At 42.3% G+C, this 23150-nt stretch overlaps 1 protein-coding gene across 1 annotated transcript in view; it reads right to left on the bottom strand.

Moving 5' to 3' along the window:
* Positions 1 to 7222, bottom strand: part of NRIP1 (nuclear receptor interacting protein 1) — a 143990-nt gene extending 136768 nt beyond the window's left edge. The window contains exon 1 of the mRNA XM_032989788.2: positions 7194 to 7222. The gene's annotated coding sequence lies outside the window, so the exon portion shown is untranslated. The remainder of the gene's footprint in view (positions 1 to 7193) is intronic.
* Positions 7223 to 23150: the final 15928 nt, after the last annotated feature.

Here is a 23150-nt window from a genome sequence, read left to right as displayed (position 1 = left end):
TAGGAAAAAAAACCCCACAAAACAAACCAGGCAATGCACAACATAATTGCTCACCACCCACTAACCAATACCCAGCCCATTCCCAGCTAGTGATCCCAAAATACCAAGATCCCACAATTGCAATCCCAGAAGTGAGAGAGAGCCCCTTCCCAACCACTCCTCCTCTATATAGTGAGCATGATATTCCATGATATGGAATATTTCATTGGCCAGTTAGGGTCTGGTGCTCTGTCCGTGCTCCCTCCCTGCTCCCTGTGCCCTTGTGCACGGGCAGGACATGGGGAGTCAGAGAGTCCTTGAAGCCTCCGTAGCAGCTGAAAACATCAGTGTGCTATCAGCATTTTTCCCATACCAAACCCAAAGCTAAATCCAAAACACAGCACTCATCTAGTCACTGAAAAGGAACATTAACTGTATTTCAGCCCAAACCAGGACATTTCCATGCATTACCTCCCCTGCTGACTCCACAGCAGATAAGGAACTAAACCATCTGGAAGTGCCTGTTTGCTCCTAGATTAGCAAGAGTGCCCCAGATGACTCCCTGGAGATGGAGTCAAAGCAAGAAGCTTACAGATCTGACACACCATTTGTTTAAGTCTAGCTCCTCTTTGCTAAGACTATCTCCCATCTTCTGGTGAAAGCTTTGACAGAGAGTGCAGAATTTATGTGTCTTTCAAAAATACCTTGTCATGTAGCACCTCTCTGTCACATACAATGGAAAAGAAAAATCACCTAAGTTCATGTGAACCTCTCTTTCTGACTCATATTTTTCCCACTCCCAAGACTTTGCATGCTGTTGTAAATCTTGACAAGCTACTTTCATTTTCACATCAGACCTGTGTTTTGACTCAACACTAACAGCAGAATAGGTCACAGAAACATGGCCTGGCTATTCAACCTTTAAATGGAGATTTCTCATTGAACTTAAGGGGAAAATAAATGTTAGGGTCAGGCATTGGCCATGTAAAAAACAAACCCCCTCTGAACAGCAGGTAGATATTGGTGACCAATTACAACAAAATTGATATAAGAATCAGATGACTTCTATTTACACTTAGTTTAGCACATTTTGAATAAAGGTCTACCATACAAGGGAGAACTTTTCACTGCAATATGCAATGACAATTTTATCATTCAACAATATTACATGTGAGTTTTTTCCCTTATCAGCAAGGAAAAGAGACAAGCTTGTGAAAATCATACTTTGAAGGTGTTATACCTCCCAGAGCCATCTCATCTAGCATGGTGAGAACAGAATACAAGACCTGGACACGTATATACAGCAATTAGGAACATGAAGCAACTTCATGAATTTAATGAACTTCATGAATTTAATGAACTTCATGAATTTAATGTGAGAATGCACAATGGCTTAAAGTATTTGAAGGACCCGTGGCTAAATCATCTGATCCCTAGAAAATCTGAACTCTTTAGTCCCAAAGCCTCCTGTTACCATTTTGACATCAATATTTAGAAAGAAAGAAAAAGTCCTAGTAACAAAACCAATAGGCATGGAGATGCCAATTCAGACAGCACCAGCATATACTTCAATCCTGCTGCAAGTGTTTCAGGGTCGCCAATGCTATCAGAAAGTGAGGAGGACTTCAGCCTGTGAAGGTGCTTTCCTGAACCAGGGCACAGAAGGTGCCTGCAAAGAGCCACTTTGCATTTCGATACTCAGCTGCTCTGGGAACCCCTCTGTCCTTGTGTGTGCGCTCCCCACTAATGCAAAAAGGTCTTCTTGCGGTAACAGGACCTTTCAAGAAAATAAATGAAGTTGGAGTTTAGGGATTTTATGTTTATTTGTTTGTTTTTAAAACCAAAACCTAGTCTAGACTTGTGTACTTGAACAAGAATCCATTTTCTATTAATCCAGTTAGGGATCAAAAGCATAGCCTGCAAATAATCTGTGTAATTTAACTTGTAGCTTTAGTTTTTAATATTATATTCTTACAACAAATAATTGTTTGCAGAAACTATTTAGCAAACCATGCTATGTAGCACATAAATCAAAGAGAAGTGGAAGCAAAATTAATGAAAGACTAATAGCCAGTGAATTAGTCACTGAGCTCTGGTGCCTTCTCTCTAACACAACAAGGTGTTACATCTGAATAATGGTGATACTTTTTCCCCCCTCTTGGGTTTTTTCCTTTTAAGGGAGGTGTTTTCTTGATATATCATCATCTCACTAGTAAAAATATCTTTAATTGCATTTTGTATACACTTCATGCCTACATATGTATAAAATATAAGCACATAAAAACACACACTATGTATTTCCACCTCCAGTTTGAAGACATCTACAAATTCTAATTTTGTGAACACTTTAATTTCTGAATGGTTTCTTCTCCCTTTCTATGTCATCTGCAACTCTCCTGCAGGGTTTATGCTTTGTAAAGGGCCAATACAACAGCAAAAGCTATAGTTTGAAATATTTTGACAGATGTATATGTCAAATCCAACAGAACCACAGCCAAAAAAAAAAAAAAATCATCCTGACTCCCTAAGGAATTACTTTAAAAAACTTAGATTCAAATGTGAAAGAGCAGAATAAATTATATTTAAGATCTCATCTAATACATTAAAAAAAATCAGCTTTCCTTATTGAAAAATTATGTTTAACAGCTCATGTAATAGGTTAAGTATTCCAACCATCCTTATCAACACTTTTATTCCACCTACCCGGTTTTTCCTCTTCCTTCCATATTTCTTCCACCTGTTTTACTCATTGTGTCTCTGCTTATTTTCCCCCTTGCTGGCCCACCCTACATACCTCCATTTATATTAAATATTTCCCTTCTTAAAAGGCTTCTCCTCTTGCTTCTTCTTTCTTTTAAACTATTTTCAGCCCATTTTCCTAGGTTCCATCTTCTCTTGACTCTCACAGGGTAGGGACTACACTGCACGAGACGAGTTTCAGAGCCCTAGTGCTCCACCAGCCCCGTGGCACCCCAGGGCAGGCAGTCTCTGCAGGGCAGCCTGGCCGTGCTGCTCTCGGCGCACCAGGCTGGCTTTTGGGTCAGGAGCACCACCCATACACACCGCCTTCGTTCGGCACACAGGCAGAGAAGGAGCCCTTCCACTTGACCCGAACAAGCGGAGGAGCATGGCAAGGGATGTTGTTGTGGGCTACCCCGGCTCTGCAGACACAAAAGTTGAGTCTCAGGCTCCAATTGCAAGACTTATTGTCCTAGTCTTTGCCATGTCCTAGTTCTGGTTTAATTTTGTCTTTGCAGACTTGTTCTGCACCTCATGAATTGCCTCACAGAAAGGTGCAGGCCCTAGCAGCAGCCTTAAGCTGCAAGCCCTCTGTTATGTGACCCTGCAGGGACACAGGGAGAATCTTGGTCCCTTGGGCAGGGCCTTGTCTCTCCCATAGTCTGGCACGTATCTCATACATGGGGATTTCAGCAACTGGTTAATGGGGCATGCTTGCAAAGGGGGCCTGTGTGGTCGTGCCTGCACCGGAGCTCCAGGACCACAAACATCACCGGCATTAGGGCACCATCTCTGATTTGCAGGGATGCAGAGACACCAGGGCTGGCACTTATCTACCGAGCTGAATCCTCGTGGAGCCTTCCCAGTTTGCAAAAGGCTGCCTGGAATCGGGCAGAGGAGGTAAACCCCTCTGCTTCAAGTTGAACAGAATTAAATATCCTGTTTCCTATATCCAGCCCTCTCAGTAAAAGCTCTTGTACGCTCGTGAATGCAAGCACAGTGCTATCTGCCGCACTGGCTCTGTAGGCAACAGCCTCAAATGACAGTTTTCACAAACATATGTATAAACTCCAGTGTGCTACGTCACACCACAGTCCTCATGATCAGACCCAGTGAAAACCCTTCTAGTTTGTCTATTTATGGTATGTCCAAGTAACCTATCACCATGACAGCTAAGCAGAGAGGAGAAAATGCTGCAGACCAGAGCAGATCAGACAGCAGCACTTGTAAGACATAACCACAAGACTATATGTCACATCCTCCCCTGGCTGCTGCCATGACCTATTTATGATTTCTACCTGAAAGCTGTACAGTATGAAAAAGTTTTAACATACCCAAACTACACTCTTCAAAGATCTTACACGAGCAACAACAGGAAACAAGAACATAAAAGGAGGCCAGAAAACAGCAAAAAAATATTTAAACTAAAATAGAAAAACAAATCTAATGGAAATTAACATTTTAAAATATACTGCAGTGAGCCAATCTAAGAGGAATGCACTCAGCTCACAGAGTGCCTTGAGCAACTTCAAAGGGGAAAAAATAATACAGTTAAAGCATATACAGAAGCAGTTCAAGGTTTGTCATCCTCACAGAAAACTGAAGAGTGGGAAACCACAGGACTGGATGGATGCAGAGGTCGGTCTGTCCTGGGCAGGTGTAGGTCACCACTGCATTTTGCAACCTGGGGCTGTGGCTCTCAGCCTTCTTATTCCCTCCTGTGTCTTACTAAGCCTCGTAAATCCATCCCAACACCCCACAGCAAGTGTGCTTCCCTCACCCCATGGGCTGCCAGCACTGTGTTTTAAAGCAAGCAGCACTGCGGCGGGAGGCTTTTTGGGGGTGGTTGTGCTGCTGCAGCAGTCTGTTGCCTTAAGCAGGGTGCATCAGTTTTAGTGTTTTAATTCAGGTTACCAAATCTCCCAACTGCCCACACTTAGTGCATCTTATTTCATGCTGCAGGGCAGTCTCAGAATAAGAGAGCGGGGCTTCTTTTAGACAAAGTTTAACTGGTGGATGCATTCCAGAAGCTCACCCGGTATGCTCCAGCTGCTGGCAAGGGTTCAGGCTGCTAGAGCTAATGCAAGGCAAGAACTCTCACAGCACATACAGCGGGACACTGGCTCCTCAGCACTACTTGTTTTCTACAGATCTACTGCTATTGCACTGCACTGCTTGCCTGAGTCCAGAGTTTGGGGTCCCCAGTATATATATCTTAAGCGAAATAATGTCATGGACATTGCTTGTGCTTCATCCCTGAGGCAATTAGAGAAGAACCCAGTCTCTTGTCACATAAAACCTTGCCACTGCTGTAAGAATTTGGTCCAATATCAAAACCAGAGGTCAGAAGGCAGGTGCATCTCAGGAGGGAGAGAAATACCCAGAGAGCTTTCAGGCTGCCTCCAGCTTATTGACTTTAAAGTCGCACTTCTTCCTCCTTCTATATGCATTGACATTCCCATCAACAGAATATTAAATATGTTACTATTATTTAATATTTTCTTTGGCCATTTCCCACAGGGAACACGTGATCTGATGTCCATATGCTTCAGTAAAGTACAGAACTGTAGTGACACACTTCTGTAAGAATCAGCACCAGTGAACAAAGAGGTCAATGCTATTATTTGTGAACAAACAAGTCAGAAAATGCTCTGATTTGCCCTCTTGGAGATGTCCTGGAAACAACCAAAGAGTAAAATTATAACGAGGTTTTCTTTTTCTGCAGGACTTACTTTTTCCCCATGCAGCAGCTAAAGAGACTGATCTCTGTGGATCACATATTCATATAAAATTTGAGAAAGTCACAGCACATGGACCCTGAGGTACCAAAGGTCCTAGGCAGTTCATACAGCCTGTGGTACTCCAGTTTCCTAAGCAGATCTGTCGGACTGGCCCTCTCTGCCCCAAGCAGCGACAGGCCGCTGGACACGAACAGGAGGTATTCTAACCCCGATCAACCCCTGTTTCTGACTCTTGCTAGGAAAAGGGATTAACTGGTGGGATAATTATTGTTTACTCTTCTATAGCCCATGCAGAAAAAGATTAAGGCCAAGATTTTAGCAAGTGGGAACCTAAAGTTAGTAAGGCCATACTGAAGCACTTAAATGTCCTGTTATGTCCTGTTTTTTTTTTTTTTTTTTTTTCTTTTTTAAAATACCTGATCTCCCCATTGCTCCCAGAGGTTTGACTGTTGCTCTGTGAATGCATACCCTCTGATAATCCAACATTCATGTCTTGAGCCAAGATTACAAGTGTTATTGGAGTAAGAAAATTATCCTAAGGAAGAATTAAAAGTTTGGAAAGAGTTAAGAATAGACAATAGCACTCCTATAATACCGAGTGAAAACTCCAAGCAAAGCAAAAGAGCAAGGAGAAGGAACAGTGAAATATTAAATGCAGTTGCTTCTTCTATTTGCAGTTTAATAATTCAAGACCTATATTTATTTATTCATACTAATTGACCGATGAAGTTATGCTGTGGAATAGCTGAAGAGAAACTAATTGCTGTCTCATTTTATTTTAATAGTATATTAAAACGCAGGCTAGACTGGAGACCTCTTCTCGACTTGTGCTGATGTTATCTGCCCTGAGACACTGGCAACTGTCCAGGGACTTGCCTACACTAATATTTAGGACTAACCTTAGGAGTCAGATTAGGTGATTGTGCCTTTGGCTATAATGGACCACAAATGTGAAGCTCATTTCTTTTTCAGATCAATCTTTCCTCCTTTCCATTTTTTTTTTTTTTTTTCCACTTAGGTTCTGTTATCATTTGCTCAGGTTGTGCAAAGGGGCCTTAAAGTGGATGTAAATGAATTTTGCAAAACCCACACAGGACCCTTTAATACCATTGGAGTAATTGGGGCTTAACTGCAATGAATCCTGCAGCACACTATCTAAATACAGGCATTCCCAAGCATTTCTACAGTCTCATAATTAACATTCCCACAAGCGAAATGAGAGATAAAATGTGCAATACGCATTCTGCTGTAGAGTCCTCCATCAGTTCCTGATCCTTCAGCATTTTCCCTACACAGTTTCCACACTCTCCTTGGTGCAGAGAGCTCTTTTTCCTCTCCCACTCAGCCCTCAGGTCTGGGACTCCACAACGCACCCTCCCTGTCTCCCACCCCAGCCCAATTCCTGCATGCACCCAGCCTCCTTCATTAGTGGGGAGGCTGCTGCTATGGCTAACGATGGAGACTGCATGCACAGCAGCTCTTCTGCTCAGCTGCCCACCCAGGGCGGGGAGCTGCCCTCCCCACAGGCATCACCCCTGCCTCTGCGGCATGAGGGGGAGCAGGGCAGCAGGCAGAAGGGCAGAGGCACGGGCACTGCACCATGGGCCTCGGCACAGTAGCAAACAAGCCAAACCAAAAATTTGTCAGTGTTCCAGTATCTCATCTCATGTACATCTGTAGTCACAGTATTATGATACACCATCCAAAGTGCTAGAGAAGATTCACCCCCCTTACCAGAACAGCACGCACAGGGCAGCATCAGCAGCAGGCAGAAGGGTATGAGAGTCCCCACATATTCGGAGCCCAGTGTATAGGCTGGTTCATCCTATATAGGTAGACAACAAGCCACTGAACTGGAGCCCTGGCAATTTACATACCCTTTGCATAGATACAAATAAGCTCAGAAGGTGAAAGGCAACAGTAAAGCAGGTCCTTTGAGTTCAGATCCTTTCATCTTTGAGTTTGCTAAGGACAGATGTAAAGGCAGTTTACAATCCGAGTTGTGCACATTCCTCCTTTGAAGCTCTACCTTTCTCCCAGCCCAAACTTTGCCATTTAGCACTCTCATTACCTCGTAAGGTCTGCTCCTCCCTTCAGCATTTAGTCCCTCTGCAGAGAGGCAAGCAGTTTCCCTCCCTTCCCAGGAATCTCAATTACTTTTTTTTCTCTGTGTTTGTTTCCCCCCCACCTCTTCACACATGCCAATACCATCAGTTACATTTGTTTCAATGTTCTCAAGGTTATCTTTAATTGCATTTTCATTTTGTATAAGTCACCAGCTGACCTTCATACAAAACATAGTGCATATCAGAAGTTGAGCATTCATATTATCTGTGCAGCAAAACACACAGATCTATACCTGTACTGTTATTTTTGACAGAGGTGGCATTGGCTGTTTCGAACTATGTTGGTTCTATTCTTAGAAAAATCTAGAAATGACTTTCATCCCTCTATATGTATCTGCATGATGTCAAATCTTCCTATCATCTTTCCAGCCTTAATACTTCACTGGCTAGGCCAAAAAGGCTCTCCTGGTTCTTCATCGTTTGATTTCCTTGAAGCCAACTGATTCACATCAATCAAAAAGATTGCTTCACTAAGACTGCATCTCACTCATAATTTAAAGACATGGGAACCTCTTCCTGTTTGAGGTCCCAATAGGACTTGGGGGAGGATGGATGTACACGGGCTATAAACATGGTCCATGGCTCTGAATTTGAGCTTGCTCACTCAGCAGCAGCTCAGAGAGCAGGCAGAACAAGTGCAGGACAGCCTGTACTCCTTCATGTAAACTTGGTTTTACACGTATTTGATCACTTTCGGTTTTATGCATGTCTTCTTGCTTTTCTCCTTTGACCTCAAGGAACCTTCTTCAGGACTTGCTCTGACAGGAAGAGGAGAGTTGCCACCTCTGCCTCCAGGGCCCTGTGATATCACCCCTCTGATACTAACGATGGGGTGGAGACTCTGGAAGATAATCCAGGAGGCAAATAAATAACCTAAAATCCCTCCTAGAAGTTTTAGCAACAGCTCTCCCAGGATCCCAAATGACTGCCTAGTGGGGCTGGGGAGGGGGCTGTGGATCAGCTCTGTGCCCTCCCGCTGCGCGGTGCCCAGTTGTCCTACTCTGCAGCTGACAAATGAGGCCTTGACTCCCAAGTGCCCATAAAATCAGCCAACAAAAATAAGTTATTAGGGGTATATTCACTCACAGAAAGCAGATTACAAATTACCCACATTCAGCACTTGGAAACAAGATTATTTATGACATAACAGATTGTCACTATTGTAATCCAGAGCTTGTAAATACTTGTTAGTTGTCCACCAGCAAATGCAAATCTGTTCCAGTGTAGCTGTTTTTAGGTAGAGGTGATCACGAATTATCAGATGCTAACATCTGAACCCTTTTCTGGGTCACTAATGCTATTTCCTGAATGCTTTCCCTGCTAACTTTAATCTGAATGTTGCCTGCATCTTCAGTGGCCCTAGTATTGGGTCTTTGAGGATTTCTTTTATAAACCAAAATTAGATGCTATAATAGTAAGTTGAATTTTATGGTGAAAAATTAATTCTAAAATAATGTTAAGTAGCAGACCTGATTAACCTGGCCTTTGTTCCAAGAACCTGTTGACCTTCTTGTTAAATGTTGTTTGGTTTGTTTTTTTTTTTTTTTTAAATCAAAGTCAGAAATCAATATTTTATGACTCAGTGACATTAGACATCTTCAAACAGCTCTTCCAGCACCTCATCCCAAATCAGGAAATTTCAAGTGTTGACTGATTCCAAGGTGGCATCTCAGGACTGTGATAAATTGCAAAATTGCTCATCAAGAGCAAATTTCTACAGAGCACCTAACTTTCCCAGTCATCATGTAAAGCTGAATGTGAAGCTAGAGGTCCCTGCAGGTGAAGCATGGATGCACTGACACTGTGCCACTTGGATCTGAGCAACAGTTTTGCTGTGAGGGATTTGGATTGTCAGCTGTGCAAACATAGACATTTTCCCTTAAAGAGGACTGGTGAGAGCCAAGGCAATGAAGGATTCTGCGAGGCAATGTGACAGAAACACGAAGGGGATGATCATATTTGTTCAGTAAAATAGATATTACCAGTTTAGGAAAATAATGAAGTATGAATCAAAAATTGCTTAGCCAAGGCTTTGGTACTCATTATGAAAATAGCACAGCAACAATGCCGTTGAAGGCATTTTCTAGCAATCACTCCATGCCCTCACCCACGCACTGTCCATCTCTTGAGAACAGAAGATTCCAACAAGCTGATAAATGAAGAGCTGGTTCCTGCTCATTTTACAGAGCCACACTCAAGCCCACCACTGTAAGCCTGAGAATGGTAGTGCTCACCTACATTTTCATTATTTAGGCTATGTGGAAAATTTTCCATGACACCCAGAGGATGTAGGAACATGAGAGTTATGTTTTAAGTCATGATTTAATCACAGTGAAACACTCACGTGGCATATGCATTTGCAGAAGTAATGGGCCATGAGAAAATGTCTCCTGTATAAGTCCCTAAAAGGCTGGATAAATTCATTCAGTATCAGAGGTTCTGACACAGAGTTATCTTCAAAAATGATGTGAGCAGAGTGATGGGCAGGAGGGTCATAGACCAGTAACTCCAAAACAAGAGTAAAGGTCATATTCTGCTGTAACAAGAGCTAGCTAGTGAGACAATGCATTACACTTACTCTCCTTAAAGAAATTTCTCATTTACTCGCTTGATACCAGTTTTAATACGTTCGTCAACCTGAGGAAGCTGAAGTAACCCATTCTAGAGAACATTAAAATAATTTCATTGCTTGCCAGATTTTTTGGATAATGCACGTATATACCAGTGAATACTTTGGAACTTGTGTCATCACTGGCTCAAGAACAGCTCAAAACTGATAAACGTGTATTTCTTATTTTTCAGAGCATGCAAAGCAACTGATCCCACCTGGAAGCATCTCAGCAAGGGATACATTTTCTAGCTACCTGAAGGTTTTCCTAACCCTGAGCTCATTCTTTCTTGGCCTCGTCCCTGGCGTAGCAGATGCCAGGACCCTCACGGGGCCGGGGCGGTGTCAGAGGGGTGCCGTGACACACGGCCACCCCTCTCTGTGGTGGTGGCCAGGTCACCGTATCTGCACAGCTGAACCAGGGACGGACCCTTCTGCTGCTGCCCAAGGATTCCCCTCTCCTGGGAGGTTTCTCCCAGGGCCAGGTTGGCTGGCAGCAGCAGGAAACTGTCCCAACGTGCTGTGAAACTAGGGCCATAATATGTTAATGTGAAGACTTTTTCCAAGTAATCTTTACCATCTGTTGTCTCACACTGATGCTTGCATTAATAATTTATAGGCCTTCTCTTAAGGCTGAGGAGGAAACAGAATGCTAAGCTCTAACACAGAGACATTATCAACTTTTTTTTTTTTTTTTAATGAGATTGATGTTGCCCTATATGATAGCCTAGCACAGGGAATATATGGAGCTGTTCAGCTTTCCATTGCTGTTACTTTTGTCAGTCTTTTACTGAAAATAGCTGTGGCAAGATATTTATTTTAGCCCAGTTCCTCTGTTGCTTCTTTCCTTCTAAAATAAGGCATGCAGCCTATCTGGTACATAAGCAAAGTGCACGTAAAGGTCAGAGGCAAAGCAAAAGCTAACAATGTAAGTCATATTATAGGATGCAGTTACTGTCAGGCAAAAACAGACAGGGTTCCTTCTTCTGCCATCTGAGGGACTATTAGGCTGAAGGAGCATAGTTGTGCTACCAGTTTCAGCCAGCAGAATCTCCTTGCTATATTTAACCTTGATTTCCTCAGAGACCAAATATGCAAATCACAAAATGTGATGCACAGCAAACACTGCTTTCATAAGGGAGAGTTAAGTTATAGTCCCAAACAATCAAATCAGCCTTTTCTACTCACAGGGCTTCACTTTAATCCATTATTAACAGGATTAATAGCAGATTTACAGTTCATACCATCTTGCTCCCCTTTTACACAAACCAATCTAGCTCCTTGCACAGAGGGACAGGTGGATTAATAGTCTTAGTCAAAAACTACGGTGATAATGCAGAAAATCAGCCGAAGGGAGTGATTCCAGGGTGAAAATGGACAGCTGGAAGATTGCTATCAAAGCCATGCAGTGACTTTACCCGCAGATAGAAATGTGAAATGCGTGGGAGACCCTTCTGCTTCTAAATTGAAAAACAAAACAAACCCCCTGAAAGATAAACAAGTACAGTAAAGGAATAAGTCTCTCTATTAATAAATGCTTACCAGAGGATAAACAAGTAAAGGAATAAAGAACCTGTGAAGCTCAGAAATGTGGAGGCATTTGATGAAACATAACTCCGCTAAGAAATGCAAAGCTCTGACAGACTGTTATACAATCTTTGATTTCTTTTAATAACGGTTGAAGGTCAGATGCCACAGCTCTTCCTGGAAATCCTAAAAAGACTGGGTGGCTCCCCAAGTTAGAAAGGAACTGCCACATCGTATATTGTGCAACATATAGCTATTGACCAAGGTATATTATGTTACCTCCAACAGCTGACTCAGACCCAGTTGTTATAAAAGGCTTTCGCCCTCCGGCAAGCAGCGCGTAGAAGAAGCCCTACGCAAACAGGCTTGGGGCCGCGGGACCCCGAGCTGGGGAAGGTCGAGGGGGTCAAGCTGATTACCCCCCCGCCCCCCCCATCGCAGGGCTCAGCTGGGTTACCCGAGTTCACACCGCGCTATTGACATTCAGCTGCATTGCTTACTCATTACCGGATCAGCAGGGGACTGTCTGGGTCTAAAAAGTTAACCCCTCCCATGCCCTGGTTATTAGGGTTTTAATTTAAAGGGCCAAGAAAACGGGGGGGGGGAGAGGAGGAATCAAAAATCCTGCAGGCCGGGGGGGGCGCCCGGGGGCAGGGGAGAAACAGCTACCTGAGCAAAAGGCGAAGTTACCTGCTCAGGCAGCTTTGCTCCCCAGAAACAGAGGTGGGGGTACAGGTACGGGGTACGGGTAGGGAAAGGCATGTGCCTCAGGTGAGAATCTGATCTAAAAAGGCAGGAGAAGTGTCACCCGCAGCCAATTTCCACACAATCAACTATTCACTCATTTTTTACTCCTGTGTTGAGGTAAGCAGGGGTATGGCATGCACATTGTAAGGTAAAGCAAATTTATCCCCTTGAGCCAACCCAGGTGTCACTCAGTTAAGATGCCTGTGCCCACACTACCTTTCACTCCAGTTTTGCAAATGTTCATGAAATTATTGCAAATCTTGTAATGGCTTTTTCTTTTTTTTCGCCCTCCCCCCCCTCCCCCCCCCCCCAATGATTCAGACCTTGATTATGTGAAAATCTCAGTACATTTTTAGGATAACTTTCAGGGCTCATGTCTTCACCTTTTAGGGCCATAATTCAGATGAAGTATAAAAAAACTCCAAAAGGTAAAGGGGGGAATTATTGTTGGTGCCTCATGGTCCTGGTAAGGCAGTACTACGATTTCCTGGTAATGGCATACTAATTTATGGCTTCTGAAATTAGAAGTCGTCTAATATATCATCGCAGCCCACTAAGTTATATTAAGTTTTTTTGTTTTATTTGGTTCTTAAAAATAAACTACAAATATTTTTGCAGTATAATAAAAAATGCTAGTCTCCCTTTTTCATCAAGTCAAAGGCTCCTCTGTAAAGAGAAGCTGTATCTCTCTGTCACAGAGAACAGATGGCGAATAGCAGGTATGCAAAATGTTCATACTATTCTTCTTTATTTCACCTTTCACTGTAATTATATTGCATGCCAGGCTCCAAATGAAGCATTGAATTCAGACACCAGTATTTGCTGGAGATGAATTTTGCAAAGTTTTAAACATTAGTTCAATTTCATGACATTTTGAGTGTAATTTATACACATCTCAAAACGTGCCAGGTGCTTAAAGGTGAATCAGAAGAGGCAAAGGTCTTATCACATCTTATAATCACAAATTATGTTTTCAAATAAATTATGAAATATAAGTAAACAAGCAGTGAAGTTTGCTTGTATGTGCTAATGCCTCCATTAATCTTTATCAGTAATTTCTAATATTGAGAGCAGGGAAGGTAGGATTTATAGCTCTTTTCAAAGAAGAACCAGTGAAAATTAGATGGATTTGTCCAGTGGATCAGTTCCAATAACAGGGAAAGAAAAGACAGGGTGGGATCTTTGAAAGTGGCAAATTAAGTGTTTCTGCAGATGGAGTATATTAGAAGGAGATGTAGAAAGACACTAAGAAGTGCATGTCCATGAAGGTAAGAGGGAAATAACCTAAATTTAATAGGAAGGTCAGCAAAGAACTTGAAGGGAAATGGGATTTGGTTCAAGTGAAAGGTAAAATAAGAATGGGCTTAGGTAAAATACCAGGAGCCAGAAAAGAACATATCGCTTATCCATAACTTAAGAAGTGATGGCATATTTGTTTGTTGGAGATAGTAGAGAAAATACTATTGTGTGAATTTTAAGACTGGGTGACAGAGGAAAAAGTTGGATAAGAAACAGTAAGTCAAAAATAGAGAATATGTTTTCAAGCTTAAAAAGCATCAATGAACAGAACTTAATGAAAGTGAGTTTCGCAGTTTGCTGACATGTGGTTTTCTTTCTGCAGAGGGATATTGAGGAAGTTCAGCTGGCAAGGTAAAGGCAAGCTGTTAGCAAAGCAGAGTGGAAATGAAGAAGTTAAACTGCTGAGTTTGTAAAGGGTAGTTGAAGATGTGGAAGTGTGTCATGGCATGGGAATGGAGGAAAACAAGAAGCGTATGGTGTTTCTGAAAGCTGGAGAACAGGTGGTTTTCAGGAAGGGAGGGTGTGCAGTCATCCTAAAACGGAAGGGAGGAAGAGCTTGCTGGTGACTTTGCTGGCAATGCTGTAAGCCATTTCTATGGACGAGAGGGAACAGAAAGCAGATTTTACAGAGGAAGAAAATTGGCTGAGTAGGACCAGAAGAAGTGGGATTTTTTTTTTTTTTTTTTTTTACATGTTTAAGACATATGGAGGCAAAGAAAGGAAGCATATGGAGTGGCACTTGAAAATGGGGCTGGGGTCAACAGAGATGGTAGGGGAAACAATAACATGTTTCAGAAGCAGAGAAGAGTGGTTGAAGATGTCTCATTGTTTCTTCATGCTCCTCCATCTGTCAATATCCATCTGTTGTTTTTTTGTTGTATGCTCAAATGTCAACTCCAGTAACTGTTTAATGTAAAATGGATAATCATGTCTCCCTTTCTCAACAGTTTTGGAAGGAGATAAAAAAACCTTATCTTCCACACAGTCCTGGAAGGGTGGGGAGGATCCACTTGTTCTCTGTAGCCTAGAGCTTGGTGATTAAAGGATGCTGTTCTGGGAAGCAGGAAAGGTCAGATGTGAATTCATAAACCTGAGAAGGCCCCTGAAGTTGTGAAGCCCATCAAAGTGCTTAACCACTGCCCCGTTCTATAAAAGGCACTGATATCATCACCAGATCCTAAAGGAAAGGTGTAACAGGAGAATGTCCACTGGGGAAAATATTCACTACCTCCCTGCAGCCTGGTGCTTGGTGCCAAGGACGTCCAAGAGGTGAGGTGTTGAAGATACCTGTTCTTGGTGGCTCTCTGCATCTGGTCTCTCCTTGGTGCCCTGATTGCTTGGAACCAAACCCTGAGGCATCAGCACGCTCTGGTAGATGGAGGCTCATGAACTCGGCTGGGGAAACAGTATCACCGCTGGCTGTCTATCTCGTGCCTTTGCTGTAGGTCACCTTTTGCATTGCAGAGGTGGCTGATGAAAGTGTGTGCTGGCTTTGCAGCCACCTGCTAGCTGAGGGGAAGGTGCACCTTTTTGGGCTGCCAGAGAGGTAGGGAAGCAGAGCACGTGAGAGGCAGGTGATGTGTAGGATAACCCCAGAGTGATCTACAGGAACCACTTGTCTCTCCCACGCAATGCAGGAGCAAGGAACGTATCCTGCTGCTGGTGCCTTGGCTTTTGCTTTGGGAGGCAGGCACTTGCCCACCTTCAGGGATCACTCCACTGTAGTAAAGTGAAAGACGTGCCCCTGCGTCACCATCGGCTGGCAATGACCCACAAGGAATATCCACCCCACCAACCACTTTCCCTCTTGGCACAACACAGCAATCGTCGCCCGGCTGCTTCACCGAGCAGCAGCGTGGAGCTCAGTCAGTCCCTCCCAGGTCACCGGGAATCGGTCCATGCCTGCCACATCCCCGATCCGTAGTGACATATCTGTAATTATGATTTTCACTGTTATGTTCGTGATATTAGAATTTGTCTTGCTCTAGCCAAGACTCCTACTCTTCGTTCATGCACGAGCCTGTCATGCTATACAATTACAGTGGAGTCAGGGCCTGATCTGTACTATAATTATAACTGAGTCAGTTACAACAGACTTGTCTCCTGACCTGGTTCCAAAATAGCACTATATTTTTTAAAGCAAAAGAGATTTTAGGTGTATTCTTCAACCGCACTACTGCATGACACTCGTATTGGATTTAAACCGGGTTCATTTCTGATAAAGTAACCCTTTTATTAGCATAAGTAGGAAATGGTCCAAACTGGCTGTTCATTAGCATTCACTAAGTCAGCTTCAAGCACCCTCTCTGAATGTCAGATATTTCCCGCTTGCATTCCCACCCCACTCTGTGTGTTTGCTACTTCCTGGCATCCTTATCATATAGTAATGAATCACTCTGGAGTTAAGATGTCGCATTTAGATACAGAGTGGGACTAGTTTGGCCAGTCCTGGGTAATCAGGCCTCTTAACAGGGAAATGTATTTAAATAGGTCAATGAATCTTACATGTCTGTGCATCAGAAATTATCAGCACTGCAGAATTTGCAGTCGGGGGAGAAATTCTCTTTCAAGCAAAAGTTCACTAATGCCATTAGAGCAGCGAACAACATTTCACTTACATTTAAAATCATGGCTTACCTTCATGGGTTGCTGGGGGGTCTTTCAAACTGGAATAAAAGTTTATTTTTAAACTTTTTTTTTCATATACAAAATAATATATTTTAAATTAACTGTACAATCCTATTAAAGCTAAAAAGATGCTTATCTAATCTCCTATCTCCCAAAATGCAGCATTTCGGTGATGGAAATATTGTGAACTGTTGCATTACAAAGCTAATCGATTTGCAACCGAAAAGCTTTTCCTTCCCACTATTCTTTTAGGTCTCCTGGAGGTTATGTCTGTTAAGGAGCTTCCTGGAAGCCCCCAAAGAAGCCAGAAACTCCAGCATGAGAATCTCAACCCTGGAGGTTAACAGACTGTATCTATAGGTACAGCCTATACCTAGGAGTGAAGGGAAGGGACGACGTGGAGCACAAGGGGTGGAGAGGTGCAGTGAGGCGCGGTGGCAGAGGGCTTGCCGGCAGTGGGGGGGTGTCCCTCCGTGCTGCTGGGGCAGATACCTTGGCAGCACCCACCTGCCCGTGGAGAGGCATCTCGTGCCAATGAGAGGAGACCTGCTGGTGGCACAGCCGCACCATCTCCCTCGGTGGCGTTAGCGAAGGGGACCAGTACGCCCTCCTGTTGCCATCTCTGTGCCGGTGCTGTGGGGTGTGGGAGCGTAGCTGGGGGGAATGGCTTCCTATCTCTCGTCGTTCTCAGAGGACACGTCCACGGCAGAGTTTTGCAACCGATGTCTGCATTTGCTCTGGAGTTCAGAAAATGGACCAGTGGCAGCTACAGTGACATATTTCTGACATTCAGATCACTTCCCCAGCTGTTAGTCCAGGATGACATTATATGAGAATATTTAAAACACTATGGTCTATTTTGGATTTCTAGGCATTTAAGTATAATCATGAATGCACAAGTGTGGTGCACCTACATCAGTTAAATTTTTATCAACTCCACTTCTTCCTGTATATTTCTTTTTGGGCAAGAGCTCTGAAATTACCAACATTTGAGGGATAAAGTCAGGCTTTATGTTAACAGTCCTTATTTTGCATTCAGTTCAATACAACTCTTGCAGAAGAGATTCAGGATAAGCTTTCAGGATAAGTCTACCTGAAGGCCAGTCCTGTATTCAAATTCTAATGGTCGAGTTTTCTGTAAAGCATGTGCCACTTAACTAACATACCTCTCTGACATTACTTAGATGTACCTTTCTTGGATATCATCTGTTCTGAGGCTCTGTATATCTAAAAGAAAATAAAGTGTTTTCCTGGAATATGTGTTTAAAAAATGGACTAAGGTAAGACAACCTTTATGAGTTCACCAGTATAAACAGAAGAGCTGTAATCTGTCCAATAAACTAGGTATGCATATGTTCCAATGTTTATAAAATACAGGTTATCAAAATTTTGATTATTTTCCATAATGCTATATTCTAATATTTAACATGCCTGAGTGTATAAAACAGTAGTTTTTAACTTGTGCTCCATTAACTCCTCTTAAATGGTGGGTGAAAGTGAACTCAAAAAGCAAGCGTATTGTTAGGCTCAAATCTGCTAGACGTTGTTTGCCCCTCTCTCAGGAAATGTTTAAAGTGTCTGAAAAACAGAAAGGGCTGAAAAAACATCCATTCAGAATGATACTTCTGTTGAACCAAAAATAAGGTGACGGGCACTGATCTTGGAAAGATTATTGCTGTCTGCTGGCCAATCCTACCATCTTTCACTTACAGGATACTCAAATCTTTTCACCCTGGGGCCCCTCACACCTGATGCACCAGGGTGCAACTGCAGTGCTCTCCTCCAACCCCCAACCTGCCTTTAACAGCCCCAGGGAAAACTGGCTGTGGGTACACAGGGGTGTCTGCCCATCCTATTGATCTGTGATGTTGTTTTCTTGTAGTTGCCCCTCTACCTGCCCAGGCTTCTCACGTCTCCACTGGATAATTGGATAGTATTCGCTTGTCCATCCTGTATATACAATATTTTGCATAATGGGATCCTGTTCCATAAAAGGGACTGCAGTAAAGCAAATAACAACAACACACACAAAAAGTAAATCCTTTAATGGTGAGTAGGCTTGTTAAAGTTGTTATATAAAAGAAACATGTGTGTTAATGTCTATCGAGTGCCTTGACACAGCATGGAGCTGCATGATGCCATGGGCTAACACTGGGAGCTTGTTGTCTCCATAAAGGTGATTTCTTCCCTCCTTAGCTTTGATCCACTGTATTTCAAAGCAATGCAGTCCCAAATCTAAGATGGACAAGAACTTTACTCCCCCTGGGTGCTGTGGTTTGCGCAATATGCTTCCTGTGGCAGCCCTTTGGAAGCCCTGTCATTGCTGCTGATGTGGTTTCTCCCATCCAGCTAGTCATGTCAGGACCACAGTAATGTTTCTTAGGCTCACCCAGGGTACCTATTTAAATTATAGATCCGGAATACTACTGGCTCCCCTCCAAATCTCTGATCTAGTAGCTGTTTTTAATGATAAATTACATATGTTTAATAGCTCAGCTATTTTGTTTGGTTCCTTCAGAACTTTGAGATGAATAGGCTCCAGTCTCAGTGATTTATTGCAATTTAATTTGTCAAGTTGTTTCAGCACTTTTTCTTACACTCCTCTGACAGCAGTTCACCTTCACAAACCAAAGATAGGTATTTCCCCATTCTCCTCAGAGTGAAGACCCACTCAGAAACTACTTGGCAACCACCATCAGTTCTTTCTCCTCTTTGACCTCCTTTTCTCCTGCTCAGCTGATTAAATTTAAGGATTTTCCTGTGAGCGACCTATCCTCAAATCCTTTATCACTACAATTGTATCATACAATCCTTTTCATAAGCCGATTGATCACCACTTTAATAGTAGGTACGATTTTTGCCTGGATTTTTCTAGAATCTCTCTGCTCTACATTTAAATTTTTTCTTTTGATTTCCAGTCTACTTGTGACTGTTCTCTTTCCCTGATCATTGTTGGTATCTCTTTCATCTGAAATAATCTTTTCTGAACATGGATGGTCAGATGACCAGAATTTCAAGTAAGGTTATATATTCTTTTCTTTCTGGTTGCACAGTCCAGTCTAGGATTACGTTTCTGTCTTTCGTGATTGTGTTATACAAGGGCTTTGTATTTATGCAGAAAAGAATAACAGTATCAAAGTCTGTAGGATACTCAGCTGGTTTCCACTTGAAAGTTCCCAATTTATAAGAGATTTCTGCTACTTGTCTGTGAGCATGTCACCTTGCAGTTGGTATAATTGAATTTAATCCAATTTCTATTACTCCATTTGTCATTTATTTCTTTCCATGTGATATCCTAATAGTCCTCTGTATTAAAAGTACCTCAACATTAACATTATCATCAGCAAATTTCATTTGTGCATTCCTACCTGTGTGCCAAGATCTTTAAAGAAAGATTGGTTGGTTTCAAGACCTTTACTTGCACCATTCTCCTGCATCCTCCTACTTTCCATTTTGACACTCTTTCGAAAGGTATTTAACTTTAAAAAGGTCCTTGCTACTAACACAAACTTTATTTAGCTTAACTTCTCATGTGTCAACATATGAAATTCATTGTTAAAGTCTGGATACATGAGTTCTATTGTATTCTCCCATATATATGTATACCTAATTTATAAAAGACATATGTCAGAGTTGCTTCCTCTGTTCCACATTTGGGACATCATAAGGGTGTCAATAAAGTTTTCCTCATCTATTTACAGTTACTCTTATGCCCCTTTGCTACTTGGCAACCTCCCCCTTTACAAATTATTGAGGTAATAGTAATGCATCTAATTCTACAGTACCACCAGCAACTCATTAGATTTATTTTTAAGAAGTGTTAAATGATGGGTTGCTCCTTGTGTTTGATTTTTGTTCAGGATGTGAGATTTTTCAGAACTGTATGTGGTTTTAAGGTAGCTTCTCAGTCTCTGAAGAGCTGTTCTGGCCAAAGGAACACTGTGAGAGCTTTGTGTTGGTTTGCAAAGAGCAAGTGTTGTTTTAGGCTATATCTGTTTTCCCCTCCATTTCCTATTCCTTCTGTTTTACTGGTCTGGCACATACTGGCTTTGGTGTGACTGTAATTAAGTTTTCTTAAGCATCCTCCATGGTCAGTGCCCCTGCATGTTGATTCCCATATTTCCCTAAAGACAAAATTTCTAGTTTAAAAACCCCCCAGGGTATCATCATTTCTGGGAACAGTTTTCCTGTAAGGACATTAGGCTTGCAGACCACCGTCACTGGAAAGTCTCTGGGCCCCTGTAGGAGAAATTGCACCTAGATGGTAAACAGAAGACACTCCTAACCCCCTGAAAGGTTGGCAAACTTGTAGTTACAACACAGAAGTGATGAATCAGTTGGATGTCACTTGACTGAGGAACCTTCTGGGTGACTAAATCTATGTCAGATGAGTCACAACATGTAATAGGTGTGAAATGTCCTGGAAGTTGGGAGACATTTCCTAAAGGAGCAGATTAACAACTGAACAGCTAAATGGGTCACTGAATGAAGGTTGAGGGACTGAAGGGGAAACAGAGGGCAAGGGATGGTCTGCAGACCTTTTCCTGAGAATGAGGGATGAACCATGACAACTGCATCACCGGTGCCTTGAAGTGTGATGCTCACTTCCTGAATAATCTTCCTATAAAACTTGTTTGCTTTTAACTAGAGATTGTTGAGATTTCTTATTAAATGGTCTTCAAAAAATTTTCTTAGGAAGTCATCCCTACCTCTTTCACAGTAAAGATTCTGTTCTTTGCAACCTTTTTGGAAATATGTCTTTAAATCTTATTGTACATTCAAAGAGTGTGGGGTGTTTTTTTTTTTTTTGTTTTGTTTTTATTGAATAGAACCTCAAGTTAGGTGATAGGAATTGGGAAACTTGAGGAGAAATGAAAAAAAGTTGATGTCTGGTTAAAAAGCATTTATTAAAATAGTATAGAAAACTAGCAGTTGGGTCAACTTTGAACACTATGTTGTGCAAATAACTCTGAGGTCAAAGTATTTTGCAAATCACTCCCCTCCCTTTATGTAATGATCATGGTCACAGTACAAATGCCTGTCCTAGGTCTAGAAAACCATAATTCTTTTAGACAGGTTTCACTGCATGTCCTGCCTGTATGATGTGGGACTGGAAGTATGTTTTAATATTCACACACCTGAAGCCTTCAAGGGAAGCTTCAGAAGGTACAAAGGTACCTTCAGAGGCGGGGAGGTGCACACTGTGTTTTTCCCATCTATCAGGAAGCAGGAGACATTGCAGAAGTCAAGGCTGAGATTGGTTGCAAGGCAAGAGGTCCTTGCCCTTTCTTTTCCAGTTCTCTCCTACTTGTGACACCTCAGAGCAGCCTATCAATGTCCAGACTTTTTTATTCCCTCCCCATGTTATGGCCTTTGCGAGCACATATATCCTACCCTGGCCTGAGATGTGGATTTTTCCTATTGCTATTCTGGATTCTGAACTGAAACAGCAATGAGTGAGAAACAGATGAGAAAATATTTCATTCGAATATGCATAATGGGTAGGTATACCACAATATAACAGAGATGACACAAAATATCACATTCGTGGTCACTCCACCTTGCCATAACCTCTGTCCACTCCCTGACTGTCAGGCATGTGAACAAATCTGATCAGAAACTCCAAACATCTGAAGAACAGCCTCTGGCTCTTGAGGACCTGATGCAATAAAGGTGCCGTGGGAGTGCATCAGATACCCCCAGCTCACAGAAGGCTGGAGCCAGCTGTATGAGTCCTGTTTAAAGCCCAGGCTGGGGCAGATCACCTGTTCTAAGGGCTGGTGTGCTGATGGCTCACGATGGCTGCTCTGGAATGAGCAAGGGTGATCACTTGGGGTGCTGCTCCCCCATTTGTCTTCTCAGGGCACCGAGTGGCCAGGAAAGGGAGAGGCACAGTGTGACATGTGCGTATCTTTATTTTGATATTTTATTTTATTTTATTTTATATTTTGAAGCGTGTGTGCTCTCACTGACCTCCAAACAGGGAATGTCTTACTTTGAATGGAGAGTTGCTCTTCCTTGCACCTGCGCAGAACTGGGGAAGGGAAAACCTCTTTGTTGTGTAAGTTGTTATCCAAACACCGCAAAGTAGCTTTTCTAACTGGGCAAAGGAGAGAGAAGAAACAAGCCACCACTAGCAGAACTACGTAGACACCCAAGGCCGTCCCTTACATAAACCTCTCCATGGCAAACTCTTTCTTGCAACATTGCTGGACAGTGTTTATATTCCAGCCTTGGAAAATAAATCTTGTGTCATGAAATAGGAAATACTTTAACACTTTACCAGTGCTATCATAATGAATTAATTTGATATTCATGGGAATACCACATGTGCTTTCCTAGGTGTCTTACTACCATTTCACTTTCACTAATGGGCACTTAAGTCGTACTGATTTTTCCCCAAAGCCACATAATGATCTATAATATTCCTGAATAATTGCACCTTAAGTGGAAGCTAACAGGGTTGACTACTCCCAGAAATATGTCAAAATATTTTTACTATTTTAAGTAGGAATTTGAATATTAACAGAACCTGCCAATACATTTAAATATGCAGAAAAGTTTTACAAAAGAAAGTTCTGGCATATTTTTTGAAGGTTAAAGAGTCCTCAAATGTTTTTTCCTGAATAATTTTTATAGCCATCTGTAGAGTAGCAAAATTGCTAAATTGTGTTGAAGAGAAAAAAGGAAAGAGAAAACCAAGTAGAAGCTCATGTGGTATGAAAATGTAATTCTTTAATAAGAGCTAAAATAACT

This window comes from Tyto alba, unplaced genomic scaffold (genome assembly GCF_018691265.1).
Source record: "Tyto alba isolate M040663 unplaced genomic scaffold, T.alba_DEE_v4.0 Super-Scaffold_14, whole genome shotgun sequence".
NCBI classification, from domain to species: Eukaryota; Metazoa; Chordata; class Aves; order Strigiformes; family Tytonidae; genus Tyto; species Tyto alba.
This window is presented reverse-complemented; position numbering and strand designations above follow the sequence as displayed.